Genomic DNA, 16259 nt, shown 5'->3' on the forward strand with positions numbered 1-16259 from the left:
AGTTGAATTAAGGAGGGAAATGAAGGCAGGGAAAATTATCAAATTAACCAGAAGAGATGAAAAAGAGGCTTGTGTGATTAATTCATGCTGTCATCCAGGCCCTAAGTATCAATTTGTCAGAAACTTTTTACTCACCATAAACAGAAGTTAGTTAATTTGCAGCAACATATGATTCAACTAAGAAAAATAATACAGCAGTTTGTTTGGTCAAACATAGGATGCTAAAGAAACCCCAGTGCTTATACTACCAATGCTGAAGAGATCAAGATCATGACACAGATTACAAAAAACAAGTCTATACAGCCAGGCGCAGTGTCTCACTCCTGTAATCCCAGCACTTTGGGAGACCAAGGCAGGCGGATCACAAGGTCAGGAGATGGAGATCATCCTGGCTAACACGGTGAAACCCGGTCTGTACTAAAAATACAAAAAAATTAGCTGGCATGATGGCAGGTGCCTGTAGTCCCAGCTACTCGGGAGGCTGAGGCAGGAGAATGGTGTGAACACAGGAGGTGCAGCTTGCAGTGAGCCGAGATCATTCCACTGCACTCCAGCCGGGGCGACAGAGCGAGACTCCGTCAAAATAAATAAATAAATAAATAAAACCAGCTTATACACACAACGCTATGCATAATTGACAATAACAGTGTTGTTATATTTAATTTTTAATAGACTTTATCTTCCAGAGCAATTTTAGGTTCACAGCAAAACTGAACACAAAGCAGAGCTCCCTTCCCCCACAACACACAATCTTATCCATCAACAATATCCTGCACCAGTAGTGTCATTATGACAATCAATAAACCAACATTGACACATCATTATCAGCAACAATTTAGATTAGCTTCACTCAGGGTGTTGTACATTCTATGCATTTTATATTTAATTTCAGGTATTTACAAAATGGTACCCAAAAATGAGATATTTCCCCAAAGATATGCTCAAAACTGACAGATGGATTGCCACTGAGCTAACAGAAAATCTTCCAGAATAGATATCCAGGAGCCCTATACAACCACTAATTAGGTTTGTTCTTGGTGCTTTACAGGAACTTGTATTAAGATGGGGAAAGAATAAGTTCATTGAGAAGTACAGAATCATTCCCATTGGTTTATCTAAACCATTGCAAATTCTCACATTTTGAATCAACAAACCATTTAAGAATTCTTTGAAGATGGATAAAATCAAGATAACACAAGCAAAACTTTCAGAATAGTTGTTAGCAGCTTGGAAGAAAAGGCAAGAGGTAATGGTGGAGCACTCTTTAAAGAAATAATCCTTCACCAATGCTCCTGGTGCCTCCTGAAGAGTGGGAAAATATAGATACTGATGCCTCTAACTGGAAAAAAAAAAAAGATTCACAAGAGCAAAATTCTACATGTGAAATAACACATGTATTGTGCTCATATTTGCATTTATATGTATGTAAAATTGTGATATTTACTTTTGAAAACTTGTCTAAGTAGGTCTAAAAGAGCCTTTTGAGTATAGAATTAAAATCTTAAAGATAAAAAATTTTAATCTTATTGGTAGCATTTTATTCTTTCTTGACAGAATTGATGGCATCTTAAATGCAGTAAAATAATACAAATACTTACAAAATTATGGGATGATCTGTGGGAGCAAAGGTCTGGCTTTCAGAGGTCAGAAGGCTGAAGGAATCACAGCAAACCACCGCTGATGATGTCAGCTCCCTGCAGCACCAAAGCAAATGATTCACAAAGGAATGCCCAGGAGTCAAAGTAAACCTCATGACTACCATTTGCCATTTACCTGCCCACCTGCTGTCAGAGAGTAATACCTTCTCCTAATTTTCCACTTTCAATATCCCAAGTAAGTGTTTCTCATTAACAGAATCTGAACCAGAATTCCATTGGCAAGAGATTCTGGGAAATGTTGTTCCTAGGCTTCTCTCCTAAAATGTAATACTGTCAGCCCCTTTTATATAAAATAGGGGATGGGGGTGATAGTGCGTTAACAGTAGACAATCTGCACAGTTGCTTTGAGGATGCTGATGTCTGGGATTATTGTTCTCAATTCTTCACTCACTCCTTGATAGCTGGACACTCACAGTCTTTCCCATGTGATTTTGCAGTGCCTCCCACTGTGGGTGGAGCATATATCCCTGGTGGGCTTGGTCAGGTGACTTGCTTGGGCCAACAGAATGTTAGCAAATATGAGGCAAGCAGAGGTTTTAAACATGCCTGTGTGGTTTGGCTTCCCTGTTTGCACATCCATAATCTTCCATTAGAAGAGCATGGCCCCAGGTGGCTCATGGCACTGGTAAAGCAGATGAAAACCCACCTCACAGCCTGGAGCCAAGGCCAGCCAATTCTGGAGCCCAGCTGAGCCCCCAGACAACCACACACCCAGAAAAATTAATACAAGGATTAAATGTACAATATTTAAAAGAGTGCTTCACACATATTAATCATAATATTTTCAAGAATCTTATAAATTATATCATACTATAAAAATGTAACACATTCAGTCTTTGTTTAAAGACAATAGCAGATATGAAGTGCTGCGTGACCCTTAATATGTTAAAGTTGCCTTTTTAAATTTTTCTGAATCAAATTAACTCTAGTTTCAGTGCCAAGCATTAGGGTTGCAAGAAGTCTAATAACTGTCCTTTTTTCATCCCTGTTGCTCTCTTGCATGATAGAAACCCAGGGACTTGAATGGCTCCAGACAGAGGGGAAGGGCCAGACTTTCAGACAACTTACGGAAATAACTTCCATAAGTTCCACACTTTCAGACAACTTATGGAAATAACACAAATTTCAAAAAAAAATTTTGTACTTTTCTGGGACACCTAATATTTCAAAATATATGATTACTACGTGTTCTCTATATTGTCAGAATCTGAAGGAGTAAATGTCACCCATTGTCTTAATTTATATTTATATTCCTAACTACTTAAATTAGAATTAGAATTAGGATTTTACAGGGCTATTTGGAAGTAATAGTGCTTTTAAAAAAAGGAGATGGTCTATCACCATTTTAATTTAATGTATCCTTAAAAAACGTAATCAGAGTAGTGTAAAAAGACAGAAGAAGATTTGTCTTAAGTGATATACATGCAGATGCAATTAAGCATACATCAGAATAAGTGTATAGAAAACCATTCAAAGAGTAACATCATTCTTTGAAGGGTAATTTGGCAATACTTATCCAGAGCCATAAAGTGTTTACATCCATAGACCTTGAAATCTCATTCTTAGGAATAAATCTAAACCAATAAATCAAAAGAAAAAGAATATATGTATAAAGATGTTATACTCATCTCTAGTTATAAAAAGTAAAAATAATTTTTCTACAATAAGAGTTTCGGTAGGTTTGGGTATATAAATTTTTTAGAATTTTATGCATTCTAAAAAATATCCATGTCTAAAAATATGTCTAAAAACACACACTGAGAACTATAAAAATAAACAAAAAGGACAAACCAACAGAAGTACAGTCAAAGTAATGTAGAGTGAAAAAAACTGTAAAAAATATGATTGCAGTTTTTTACTGAAAACAGTAAAAAAAAAGTGACTGTATGTGCTTAAAGACTGGAAATAGAGCAACACAAAGAGCCTGGATGTAATATTTTACATTTTACATGTATATTTATATTCTAAACACGTTTTATAAAAATAAAGCCATCACACAAAACTATATGTTACTTTGTATTGAAAAAAATAAATATTGGCTCCTAAAAATAGTAGCAAAGGTGTGGGTAGATCCGTTTCTAGATCCTACCAGGAAGGTGAACAGGCACTATTATTGGTGCTCACTCCCAACATCAACCAAAGAGAGAAAGAAAGGTATGAGAAATTCCTGCGATAAAGGCAGAGGGTTTTTTTTTGAACTGACGTGGGAGGGAAGGAATGGATTTGTCTAGCACAAGAGACAGATCAGTAGAATATAGAGAGGATAAAATAGAAAAGATGCTATTGCGACAAACGGCACACACCCCACACCTGTAGCAACTCAGGTCTCTCATCCAAGTGATCTCAAAAATAAAGGAAAATCACTGACAGAAGCCACTCTGTGAAAAACGAAGTAATGACTTTGGGAAGTTGCTATGCTTAAGGAAGATCCCCACTTAAGTACTTTTTCCTAAGGAGGCAAAGATCAAAGAGCTTTCTTTAGCTGTTTTTTAGAGTGAGGAATAATTGACTCCGGTTCTTCACTGCCTGGGCCTCTCCACATTAGGGCTCATGCCTGCACCCCACCCGCTTCCCCTGACCTAACTGTGGTGACAGATGCAGAGATCCAGCCTTTCTTTGTATCATTGCTTGACAGAGTTGAAAATATCCCCAGGAAAGACAAGCCCCCACAAACCCAAGGATAAGATAATTGAGGAGCGCAACTATCTGAATTTAAGATTGTGTCCTAAGCAAAAATATTTAAATCAATAATTTTAAATCGCTTTAACAAAATTTTTAAAAGGAAAGAATGTATTAATATGATTTTTAAAGATGCACAGAGAAAAGAAGGTATTTTAAAGAGAAGTTTATAATAGTTAAAGAACACAAAGATAAGATACATTAATAAAAGCACACCATTGATGAAGGAAGAACATTAAAAAAAAACGTAAATAGGTATAAGAATAGGACCCCAAGTGTTATAATTCAAATAATAAGAATCACGAAAGAGAGGAAAATTTATAAAAGTAAATATTTGGGCAGGGTGCAGTGGCTCCTGCCTGTAATCCCAGCACATTGGGAGGCCAAGGCAAGCAGATCACTTGAGGTCAGGAATTCGAGACCAGCCTGGGCAACATGGCGAAACCCTGTCTCTACTAAAAATACAAAACTTAGCCAGGTGTGGTGGCTGGTGCCTGTAATCCCAGCTACTCGGGAGGCTGAGGCACAAGAATCACTTGAACCCAGGAGGCAGGGGTTGCAGTGAACCGAGATCATACCACTGCACTCCAGTCTGGGCAACAGAGCAAGACTCCATCTCAAAAAAAAAAAAAAAAAGTAAAGTAAATATTTGAAGAAACAATGTAGATAGATGTCCCAGATTTTTAAAAAGATAACAGGCCCAAAACTGAGTCTATAGAGTGCCAAAAAAGAGAAAGAAAGAAAAATCCACATCACATTATACTAAAATTTAAACATAAATATTGTCTCAAGAGACAAAGATAAAAATAAAATTCTAAAAGCTAACAAAAAGAAAAGCATACTATATGAAATAATTTAATAATTTAATTCTTTTTCCTGTGGTATAAGAATTAAATTGTTTAATTCTTAATTACATTTTACCACAGGAATAAGAATTAAATTATTTAAAAGCAAAACTGACTTCAAGAAGACTACGGAAGCACAATGTCCAAACTACTGGGAAAAAAAGAACTTAGAATTTAGAATTTTGTATCCACCCCAAATATCAGTCAAATCTAAGGGCTTGATGAAAATCTTCTGAGGCATGTAAGACCTCAGAATATTTGTTATGCAATGACCTATGTTGAAAACGTTGTGCGGATAAAATTCTCAAATAGAGGAACAAACAAACACAAGAGAGGTGGCAAGTGATATATAAATAAAAGAGATCAAATACCTTTGTGTACTTGTTTGCTATCTTAGAAAGAGAAAGCAAGCTATTACAAAAGTAACAGAGGAATCATGTTTATAATAACTCCTAATTAAGAGAGCCAAAGGACAAGGAAAAAATAAATAAATAAAAATGAAAAATATATTTATATTAAAAAAAAAGTTTAGGTACTGTCAGTATGTTGAAGGTTGAGCTCTCACAAGAGATGTGAGAACATGATAACACAATATTTCTCAGACTGTAGTCCACCAAGCTGGCCTGTGAACTTTTCATCAGTTCTTGACAAGAGAAAGATCTTGCACCAGAATGCACATTAACTTGTTACTAAGCACACTGCTTAGTTCAGTTGACTGGATTTTCATGTAGAGACTTTCTCAATGAAGGGAGCAATGCTTTGATATACATTCTGGTATAAAGTGCTTATCTCATTGTGAATCAATAACAGATAATTCCCTAATCAGCATTTTGGGCAGATACAACAGCAATTTAAAGCGGGAGCGAGGTGAAGTGGGTAAAAAGAAGTAGAAACAGAAGAGAAAAGGCCAGATGCGGTGGCTCACGCCTGTAATCCCAGCACTTTGGGAGGCCAAGGCAGGAGGATCACGAGGTCAGAAGTTCGAGACCAGCCTGGCCAACAAAGTGAAACCCCATCTCTACTAAACAATACAAAAAAAAAAATTAGCCAGGTATGGTGGCACACGCCTGTGGTCCCAGCTACTCAGGAGGCTGAGGCAGGAGAATTGCTTGAACCCGGGAGGTGGAGGTTGCAGTGAGCCGAGACTGTGCCATTGCACTCCAGCCTGGGCAACAGAGCGAGACTCCGTCTCAAATAAAAAAAAAAAAAAAGAGGAGGAAAACACAGAAATGAAACAGAAATAATAAGCTACTTAAAACTGTTCCATATATAGGAATTAGCATAAATGAATATAAACTAAAGATAAAATTCACATTTTGGGTCTTATAAAAATCTAAACTAAGCTGTTTATAAAAGACTTACCAAAAGCATATGAAAACACAGAGGTTAAAAGTAAAAGGATAGAAAATGAAATATGAAACAAATACAACCAAAAGAAAGTTGTTGGCCAGGCATGGTGGCTCGTGCCTGTAGTCCCAATACTTTGAGAGGCCGAGGCAGGTGGATCTCTTGAAATCAGGGTTTTTAGGCCAGCCTTGGCGACATGGTAAAACCCTATCTCTACAAAAAACAGAAAAATTTGCCAGGCATGGTGGCACACATTTGCAGTCCCAGCTACTTAGGAAGCTGAGGTGGGAGGATCCCTTGAGCCTGGGAGGTGGAGGTTGCAGTGAGCCAAGATCATGTCACTGCAACAAAGCGAGACCCTGTTTCAAAAAAAAAAAAAAAAAAAAAAAAGAAGCTGTTGCAGCTATATTAATAACATAAAATAAATGTTAAAGTAAAATATTATTAGAGGACAGAGAATTCAATTTACTATCTAATTCAATTCTCCAAGAAGAAAAAAAGTAATTTTAAATGTGTAGTTACCTAATAAAATTGCCTTAAACTACATGAAGTAAATTTTATTGAAACTTCAGGAACAGAGTAATACATTCATCATTGTAATGAGAGATTTCAGCACACCTCTCTCATCTATTGACAATTTAAATAGGAAAAAAAGCAAAGATATACAAGATCTGAACAACACAATTAAAAAATTAACCTAAAGAACATATATTGAATTATATATCCAAAAACTAAAATAATACGTATTTTTTCAAGTATATATGAACATTTATAAAAATTTATTATGATTTAGGCCATAAAGAAATCCACAACAATTTTATAAAAACAAGCATGCAATGAAGTTGGACAATTACACAAATATAATTTTTTTAATTCCTACTTATTTAAAAAATTTTTAAACGTCTTGATAAATAACTCACAAGTGAAAAATGAAGTCATAATGGAAATGTTAAAACATCTAAAACTGGCTTAAAATTTTTTTAACTACGTATCAAAATTTATGTGATGAAGCAAAAGCAGTGACATGAGGGAAATTTGTAGCTTTAAACATAAATATTAGGGGGGAAAAAACAAAGCCTCAAAATTAATGAATTGATTTCCCATCATCAGAGTTTAGAGGCCAGGCCTGGTGTCACACACCTGTAATTCCAGCACCTTAGGACGCTAAAGCAGGAGGACCACTTGAGTCCAGGAATTTGAGACCAGCCTAGGAAATATAGTGAGACTCCTGTTTCTACAGTTTAAAAATGAGCCAGGCATGGTGGCATGTGCCTATAGTCCCAGCTCCTCCAGGGGCTGAGGTAGGAGAATCGCTTGATCAAGGCTGCAGTGAGCAGTGATCATACCACTGCACCCCAGTCTGGGCAACAGAACGAGATCCTGTCTCAAAAAAAAAAAAAAGAAGAATTTAGAAAAAGAACAATAGGATAAAACTAAAGAAAATACAAGGAATGAGGTAAAATACAGCAACAATAAAATAGAGAAGACTAACGAAGCCAAAAAATTAGCTATTTGAAAACTTAACAAAATGAACAAACTTTGACAAAATTACACAACAAAAACAGAGAAGGCTCAAATGATTTCAGAAATTTTAAAAAACAGAAAAAAATTACTACTGAAAAGTTAGAAGTTATAAAATGAGTTCTGCTTTCAAACAAACTGAAGAATCTAGGCCCAGATTGACCCTCCTACCAGAAACAACCAAAAAAAAAAAGTCACAATATATGAAACAGTAGTTTTCAGATATTGATCATCAGGCATAATTGACAGTGATTCCTCCTGAGAAAGGAGGAACAAATGAGGGAAGTCTCACAGTTACCTCAGCGTACTGTCTGTAGAGAGTTTTCAGGCTGCAGCTTAGGCAGGGTCTGTAGTATCTCAATCACATTACTAGTGGGAATGTAAATGAGTGCAACACTGTGGAAAATAATTTAGCACTATATTGTATAGTTGAAGACATATGTATCTGGTAGTCTAGCAATTCCACTCCTAGGTATATATCAAGAGAAACTCTTTAACATACACAACATGATACATGTACAAGATTGTTCACAATAGCAAAAACATGGAAACATCACAAATCTCCACCCACAGCAGAGTAGACGAATAAACCATGTTATATATCTACAGCAGTCAAAACTAATAAATTATACAGAGACATGCTGCCTATGGATGAATTCTAGCAATATGATACTAATGCAATAAAAGAAATTACCCCAAAGAATACTTCCAGCATGATACTATTTTTGTAATGATAAAAATAAGTAAAATAAAGCAATATAGGAACAAATAAAAATGTAATTAATCTATATTTTAAAAAAAAGCAGCTTCCACTTCCAGGAAGATAAAGTATATGTACTTTTCCTCATCCCTCTCACCAAGCACAATTAAAAACCCTGGATATAACATATAAAACAAATATCAAAAGACTCTGAAAGGGAGAGAAACTAAAGGAGACTTCCTTGGAACGTTGGGCTCAAGGAAAACAAGTGGTGGGTACCATGAATGTTTTTTTCTACCAGACGTAAAACTGAAGAAGCCAGAAACACAGAAACACCAATGGGCACAGAGGAAAAAAAAAAAAAAACAAAAAAAACCACCCTAACAAAAGAATACTCTCCCTAGCCAACAACAAAAAAACAGGAGACAGCCTAGCAAGACAGAAAACCTGTAGGCAATAATTACTCTACTTTAGCAAAACACCACAGAAAAACTATGGCTTGCCCCATGCTGGCAAAGGCTGAGTGAGGAAGTCTAGATTTCCACCCCTAATAGGAACCCCCTTACCAAACCAGACAGTACAAAATGAAACTGACGGACCAAAATCCCTTATGAATATAGATGTAAAAATCCTCAACAAAATATTAGCAAATAGAATTCAACAATATACAAAAAAAGAATGATGTATCATGAACAAGTTGGACTTTAACAAACTACAAAAGAAAACTTTCATTATTGTATGAATAGATGCAGAAAAATTATTTGACAAAATTCAATGCTCATTCATGACAAAAACTCTTAGCAAAATAGTACTAGAGAGAAACTTCTTCAGCTTAGTAAAGAGTATCTATTACCAAGAAAATCCTTGCAGCTAACATTATACTTAATGGTGAAAGGCTGCATGTTTTTCCCTGAAGACTGGGAACAAGGCAAGGACGTCTGCTCTCACCACTCTTATTCTACATAGTGCTGGAAGGTCTAGCCAGTGCAATAATGCAAGAAAAAGAAATAAAAGCATGCAAATCAGAAAAGAAGGTACAAAAATGTCCCTATTACAGACGACATGATTGTCTACATAGAAAATCCCAAGGAATTTCAAAGAAAAAAAAATTTACAAAAAAAGAGTAAATTCAGTAAGGTTGCAGAATATAAGAAAAATATACAAATATGAGTTATATTTATATACCACCAATGGACACTTGTGGACACTGAAATTAAAAAGTATAATATTTACTATTACACAAAAAATTAAAATACTTAGGTGCTAAATCTAACAAAACATGTACACTACTTGTATGCTGAAAACTACAAAATACAATGAAATAAATAAATAAACCTAAATAAATGGAGAGACATGTTTATGGATTGAAAGAATCAACTTAGTAAAACTATCAGTTCTCCCCAAATTGACATACAAGTTTAATACAATTTCTATCAAAATCCAAGCAATAATTTTTATGGATGTAGGCAGGATTATTCTAAAGTTTATATGTAAGTGCTCAGGAACCAGAATAGCTAAAACATAGCAGTTTAGAGGTGATTGTCAGCAAGATGGCAGAATAGAAAACACTGGATTCTCCTTTCCTCCGTAACACACCAATTCAATAACAATTCACAGAACAATCCCTTTGTGAGAAATCCAGAAATTGGTTGAGAGACTCCTGCATCCTGGGCAAGCATGAAACCAGCCACACAGAAGCCAATAGGAATAGTCAAGATACTGTCTAGCTGTAGCCCTACCGCTGGCATAGCACCCTATGACTGGGAGAAAACCCTCAGCTCCTAACTTCTTCCTGGGGAAAGAAAAATATTCTGATCCTTCTGGAAGCTACCCAAAGCACTAACTTCTATTCTACCTGTCTCAGAATACTGACAGGAACCAGCATTCTCTGGTCACTGGAGGCCACTGGGAAAAAAAGACTGCAGCTTGAATTAACAAACTAGCACATGCTGCAGTCCCACTCTCTGACTCAGTGCAAAGCAAGCAGGTAAAAAAAACTCAGCTTCCAGCTTCTCCCTGGAGAGGGAAGGAAATAACTAACCATACATTCAATGTTCTTATTTTTCTGTAGGCTACCCAAGGCACTGCCTTCTGTCTCAGGCTACTGAATGGACACAGCAAACTCTAGATGCCTGGGGGCCATTGGGAGAAAAGATAATGATTTAAACTATTTAGAATGAAGGTTTTAGAGACCCGCAGTACTTCTGGCTGGGCTGATTGGTCAGGGTCTTCTGTATCAGACCAGTCCCTGAAGACTGATAAAGGCTATGTGTGAAAAGCCTATAGCTAATATCATACTTGGCAGTGAAAAGTGAAAACTTGTCCTCTAAGGAATAATTCAAGGATGCCCACTCTTACCACTTCCATTCAACATAGTACTGGAAGTCCTAGCCAGAGCAATTAGGCAAGAAAAAAGAATAAAAGTCATCCAAATGGAAAAGGAAGAAGTAAAATTATCTGTTTGCACGATTTTTTTTTTCTTTTTTTGTCTTGAGACAGAGTCCTGCTCTGTCACCCAGGCCGGAGTGCAATGACACAATCTCGGCTCACTGCAACACCCACCTCCCCAGTTCAAGTGATTCTCCTGCCTCAGCCTCCTGAGTAGCTGGGACTGCAGGTGCCTGCCACCACACCCAGCTAATTTTTGCATTTTTAGTAGAGACAGGGTTTCGCCATGTTAGCAAGGCTGGTCTCGAACTCCTGACCTCAGGTGATCTGCCTACCTCAATCTCCCAAAGTGCTGGGATTACAGGCATGAGCCACTGCACCTGGCCTGTTTGCATGATGTTATATATAAAAGCCTTAAAGATTTCACACGACAAAAAGCCTTAGAACTTACAAATAAATTTGGTAAAGTTGCAGAATACAAAATTAACATACAAAAATTAGTTGTGTTTCTATACACTAACAACAAACTATCTGAAAAGGTTATTAGCAAAGCAATCTTATTTGCAATAGCACCAAAAAAGAAAATACTTAGGAATGGACTTAACTAGTAAGGTGAATTACTTCTTCATTGAAATCTATAAAACATTCACAAAAGAAATTTTAAAAGACACAAACAAATGGAAAGATATCCATGTTTATGGATTGGAAGTCTTAATAATGTTAAAATATCTATGCTATCCAAAGAGATTTACAGATTCATTGCAATCTCTATCAAAATTCCAATGACATTTTTATAAAAATAGGAAAAAAAATACTAAAATTCATATGGAACCACAAAAGACCCCAAATAGCCAAAACAATCTTGAGAAAGAAGAACAAAGCTGGAGGCACAACATTTCTTGTTTTCAAAACATATTACAGAACTACAGTAATTAAAAGAGTGTGTTACTGTCGTAAAGATGGACATACAAACCAAGGAACAGAATAAAGAACCCAGAAATCAATCCACACATATATAAACAACTGATCTTAAAAATGGATGCCAAGAATAAACAACAAAGAAAGAATAGTCTCTTCAACAAATGGTGTCAGAAAAACAGGATAGTGACATGAAAAAAAAATGAAATTGGACCCTTATACCATACACAAAAGTCAACTCAAAATTGATTAAAGACTCAAACATAAAACCTGAAGCTATAACACTCCTAAGAATATATATAGAAGGAAAACTTCATAACACTGGTCTTAACAATGATTTCTTGGATATGACACCAAAAGCACAGTCAACAAAAGCAAAAATAATCAAGTGGGATTGTATCAAAGTGAAAAACAGTACAAAAAAAAAAAACAATTAACCGAGTTAAAGGCAACCTACAGAATGGGAGAAAATATTTGCAAACCATACATCTGATAAAGGGTTAATATCCAAAATATATAAGGAACTCCTTGAACACAATAGCAAAAAACAAAAAACAAATAACCCAATGTAAAAATGGACAAAGGACTTGCATAGACATTTCCGCAAAGAAGACATCCAAATGGCCAATAGGTATAATATGAAAAGATGTTTAACATCACCAATCATCAGGTGTAATACTATGATTAAATAAAAAAAATAGATTTTGGTCTTTATTCCTGGCTCCTGAACAGAATTTCTAAAATGCTTATAATTTCCTAAATGACAAGAACAAAAGTAGCATATTTTGTCATAAATTTGGTTTTTGTCCCCAGTTTTTAAAATAGCTCCACAGTGGTAAAAGTGGAAGGAGCATCTTTTGTTGTTCATTACAAGCCACTTTCAACCACATCTGAGTTTATATTAATGAGATAACTTTTGGAAAGCCCCTAAGAATAGGGCTGATTGCCAGGGAAACCAACCATATGATTAGAGAGTTGGAACTTTCAGCCCCACTTCCCCAAGCTTTGGGGAGGGGAGAGAGACTGGAGATTGACCTAAACACCAGAGGTCAATGATTTAATCAATTATGGCTACATAATGAAGCTTCCATAGAAAAAAACAAAAGTATGGAGTTCAGAGAGCTTCTGGGTTGGTGAGCACATGGTGATACTGGGAAATGGCATGACCAGAGAGGGCATGGAAGCTCTGTGCCTCTCCCCCATACCTTGCCCCGTGCATCTCTTCTGGCTGTTCTTGAATTATATCCTTTTATAATAAGTCAGTTGACGCAGGGCAGGTGATCCCCAAAATTGGGGAAAGCCCAGGGGGGTATTTGGCTTCAACCAGGAAAGAATTCAAGGGCAAGCCAGTTGTGTTAGACAGCAACTTTAATTGAAGTGGCAGCGTACAGCAGCAGCAGAGGCACCGCTCCTTGCAGAGCAGGGCTACCCCACAGGCAGTGTACCCAGAGTAGCAACTCAGAGGCACTTCCACAGTCATATTTATACCTGCTTTTAATTATATGCGAATTAAGAAGTGTATTATGTAGAAATTTCTAGGAAAGGGGTGGTAATTTCCAGATCATCGGGTCGTTGTCATGGAAAGCAGGGATAACTTCCTTGTGTTGCTATGGCAATGGTAAACTGACACGGTGCACTGGTGGGCACCTCTTATGGAAAGCTGCTTCCACCCTGTTTCTGTTTTAGCTAGTCCTCAATTTAATTCGGTGCCAGAGCCTTGCCTCTGTAGTCAAGTCCCACCTCCTACCTCACAGTAATCTAGTAAGTAACTGTTTTCCTGAGTTCTGTGAGCTATCCTAGCAAATTATTGAACATGAGGAGATTACAGGAACCTTTGATTTATAGCACGAGTAATAATGTGGACTTGTGATTGGCATCTAAAGTTGGGGTCTTGTGGGATTGAGCCTTTACTTTTTACATCTGATGCTAATTCCAGGTACATAATGTCAGAATTGAATTCAATTGTGGGACACCCAATTGTTATCCACTGTGAATTGGAGACTTGGTTGTTATGGGGGAAAACCACCCCACACATTTGGTATCAGATGTGTTCTGTGTAAGCATAGAAATAAAAATAGTTTGTTTTTGTTTTTATAGAGAAATGCAAATCAAAACCACAATGAGACATTGCCTCACACCTGTTGGAATGGCTATTATGAAAAACATAAAAGGTACATATTGGAGAGGATGTGGAGAAATTGGAACTCTTGTGCATTGTTGGTGGGAATATAAAATGGTACAGCCACTACGGAAAATAGTGTAGAGGTTCCTCAAATTTTTAAAAATAGAAATGCCATTTGATTCAGCAATCCCACTTCTGGGTATTTATCCAAAATAATTGAAATCAGGATCTCCTAGGGATAATTGCACTTCCATGTTCATTGCAGCATGATTTACAATAAGTACAATGTAGAAATAATCTAAATGTACCTCAATATATGAATGAATAAAGAAAATGTTGTATATACATAAAATGGAATATTACTCAGCCTTTAAAAATAAGGAAATCCTGCCATATAAGAGGAAATTATGCTAACTGAAAGAAGACAGTTACGGAAAGACAAATACTACATGATACCACTTATATGAGGTATATAAAACAGTCAAACACATAGAAGCAGAGTAAAATGGTGGTTGCCGGGGCCAGGGAAAGGGAGAAATGGGGAGTTGCTAATCAACAGGTGTGAAGTTTCCATTATCCAAGATGATTAAGGCACAACATTGTGCCTATAATTAACAATACTGTACTGTACACTTAAAATGTTTTAAGAGGATAGATATCATGTTGAGCATTCTTACCATAATAAAAAATATATAATATGATTCACCAGTTGCAGTTCTAGACATTTATCCTAGAGAAATGAGGACATATTCACAAAAAAAAACTGTACGTGAATATTTATAGAAGCTTTATTTGTAATAGCCCAAAACTGAAAACAACCCAGATGTCATTAAGTGGGGAAATAGTTAACAAACTGTAGCACATCCATACCATGGAAACTCAGCAATAAAAAGGGTTGGACTATTAGTGAACACGACAATCTGGATGAGTCATCAGAGAATTATGCTGAGTGAAAAAAAATACTAAAGATTGTTTACTGTTTGATTCCATTTATATAACATGCTTGAAATGACAAAATTACAGAAATGGAGAATAATCTAATGGTTATCAAGAGCTAAGGCAGACGGCAGAATAAAGTTGTGACTATGAAAGGGCAGCATAACTGATCCTTGTGGTGATGGAAATGTTCTGCATCTTGACTCTATCCGTTTTAATATCCTGGTCGTGATGTTATACTGTAGCTTTTCAAGACGTTGCCATTGGAAGAATCTGAATAAAGGGTACAAGGGATCTCTCTGTGTTTTTTACAATTGTATGTGAATCTAGAATAAACTCAAAATAAAAACTTTAAAAAACAAAGGAAAGCAATAGAATGATCAATGCTGCTCTCAGGAAGATGGCCCTCTTGTGTAGAGGAAGTCAGGGAAATGAAGGAAGGGAAGACCATGTAGTTAGATGTAGGTTATTGTCCTCTTATTTTGGGTGCTAAGTTTACAGGTGCTTATTATATTATTGATAACTAAGTAAATAATTCAAAGCAAAAGTTAAAATACAAGACACTGGTTTTACATTTTGTCTCAGTGTCTTATATTCTAAATAAAATGTTGTGGCTAGACAATGCTATGTATGCATTCAGCAAACTGTTTTATTTTCGTCTCAGGCACAAGGAAAATCTACATTTCCTATATCCCCGTGCATCCAGATGGGACTGTGTAACTCAGTTCTGGCTGATGGTATTGGCCAAAAGCGAAGTACATGACTTCAGTACTGCCCATAAAACATCCTTTACAATATGCCACCATATTCCTCCTTCATTCCCATGGCTAAAAAGTGGTCGAGCTGTACAACAGAGGAAGCGTAGATAAATGAATTTACTGCCTGGAGGAGAGCCACTCAGGAAAGCCTTCTGACCAGGAATATCTGTATTGAATTCTGCAGGAGCTAAGAAGAAATTTCATTGAATTAAGCCACTGTGATTTGAGTTTTTATTTATTATTACAGAATAATCTAGCCTGCCCTAATATAGATGCCAAAAAGATCCCCCCCAAAAAATGATGGAAACTCAAAATAGCAAAGACTAGAATGGCTGATGAATTGCCCAAATCTGGGAGAAATAGCCACTATTGCAAAGTCCTTAGAAT

The 16259-nt window shown here is 36.3% G+C and overlaps 1 long non-coding RNA gene across 1 annotated transcript; it reads left to right on the forward strand.

Annotated features, from left to right (window-relative positions):
* Positions 1 to 13090: 13090 nt before the first annotated feature.
* LOC129532322 (uncharacterized) lies at positions 13091 to 16005 on the forward strand. Its single transcript, XR_008678013.2, has 3 exons — positions 13091 to 13189; positions 14154 to 14227; positions 15779 to 16005. It is a non-coding gene; the product is annotated as an uncharacterized lncRNA (long non-coding RNA).
* Positions 16006 to 16259: the final 254 nt, after the last annotated feature.

Source organism: Gorilla gorilla, chromosome 2 (genome assembly GCF_029281585.2).
Source record: "Gorilla gorilla gorilla isolate KB3781 chromosome 2, NHGRI_mGorGor1-v2.1_pri, whole genome shotgun sequence".
Classification (NCBI taxonomy): domain Eukaryota; kingdom Metazoa; phylum Chordata; class Mammalia; order Primates; family Hominidae; genus Gorilla; species Gorilla gorilla.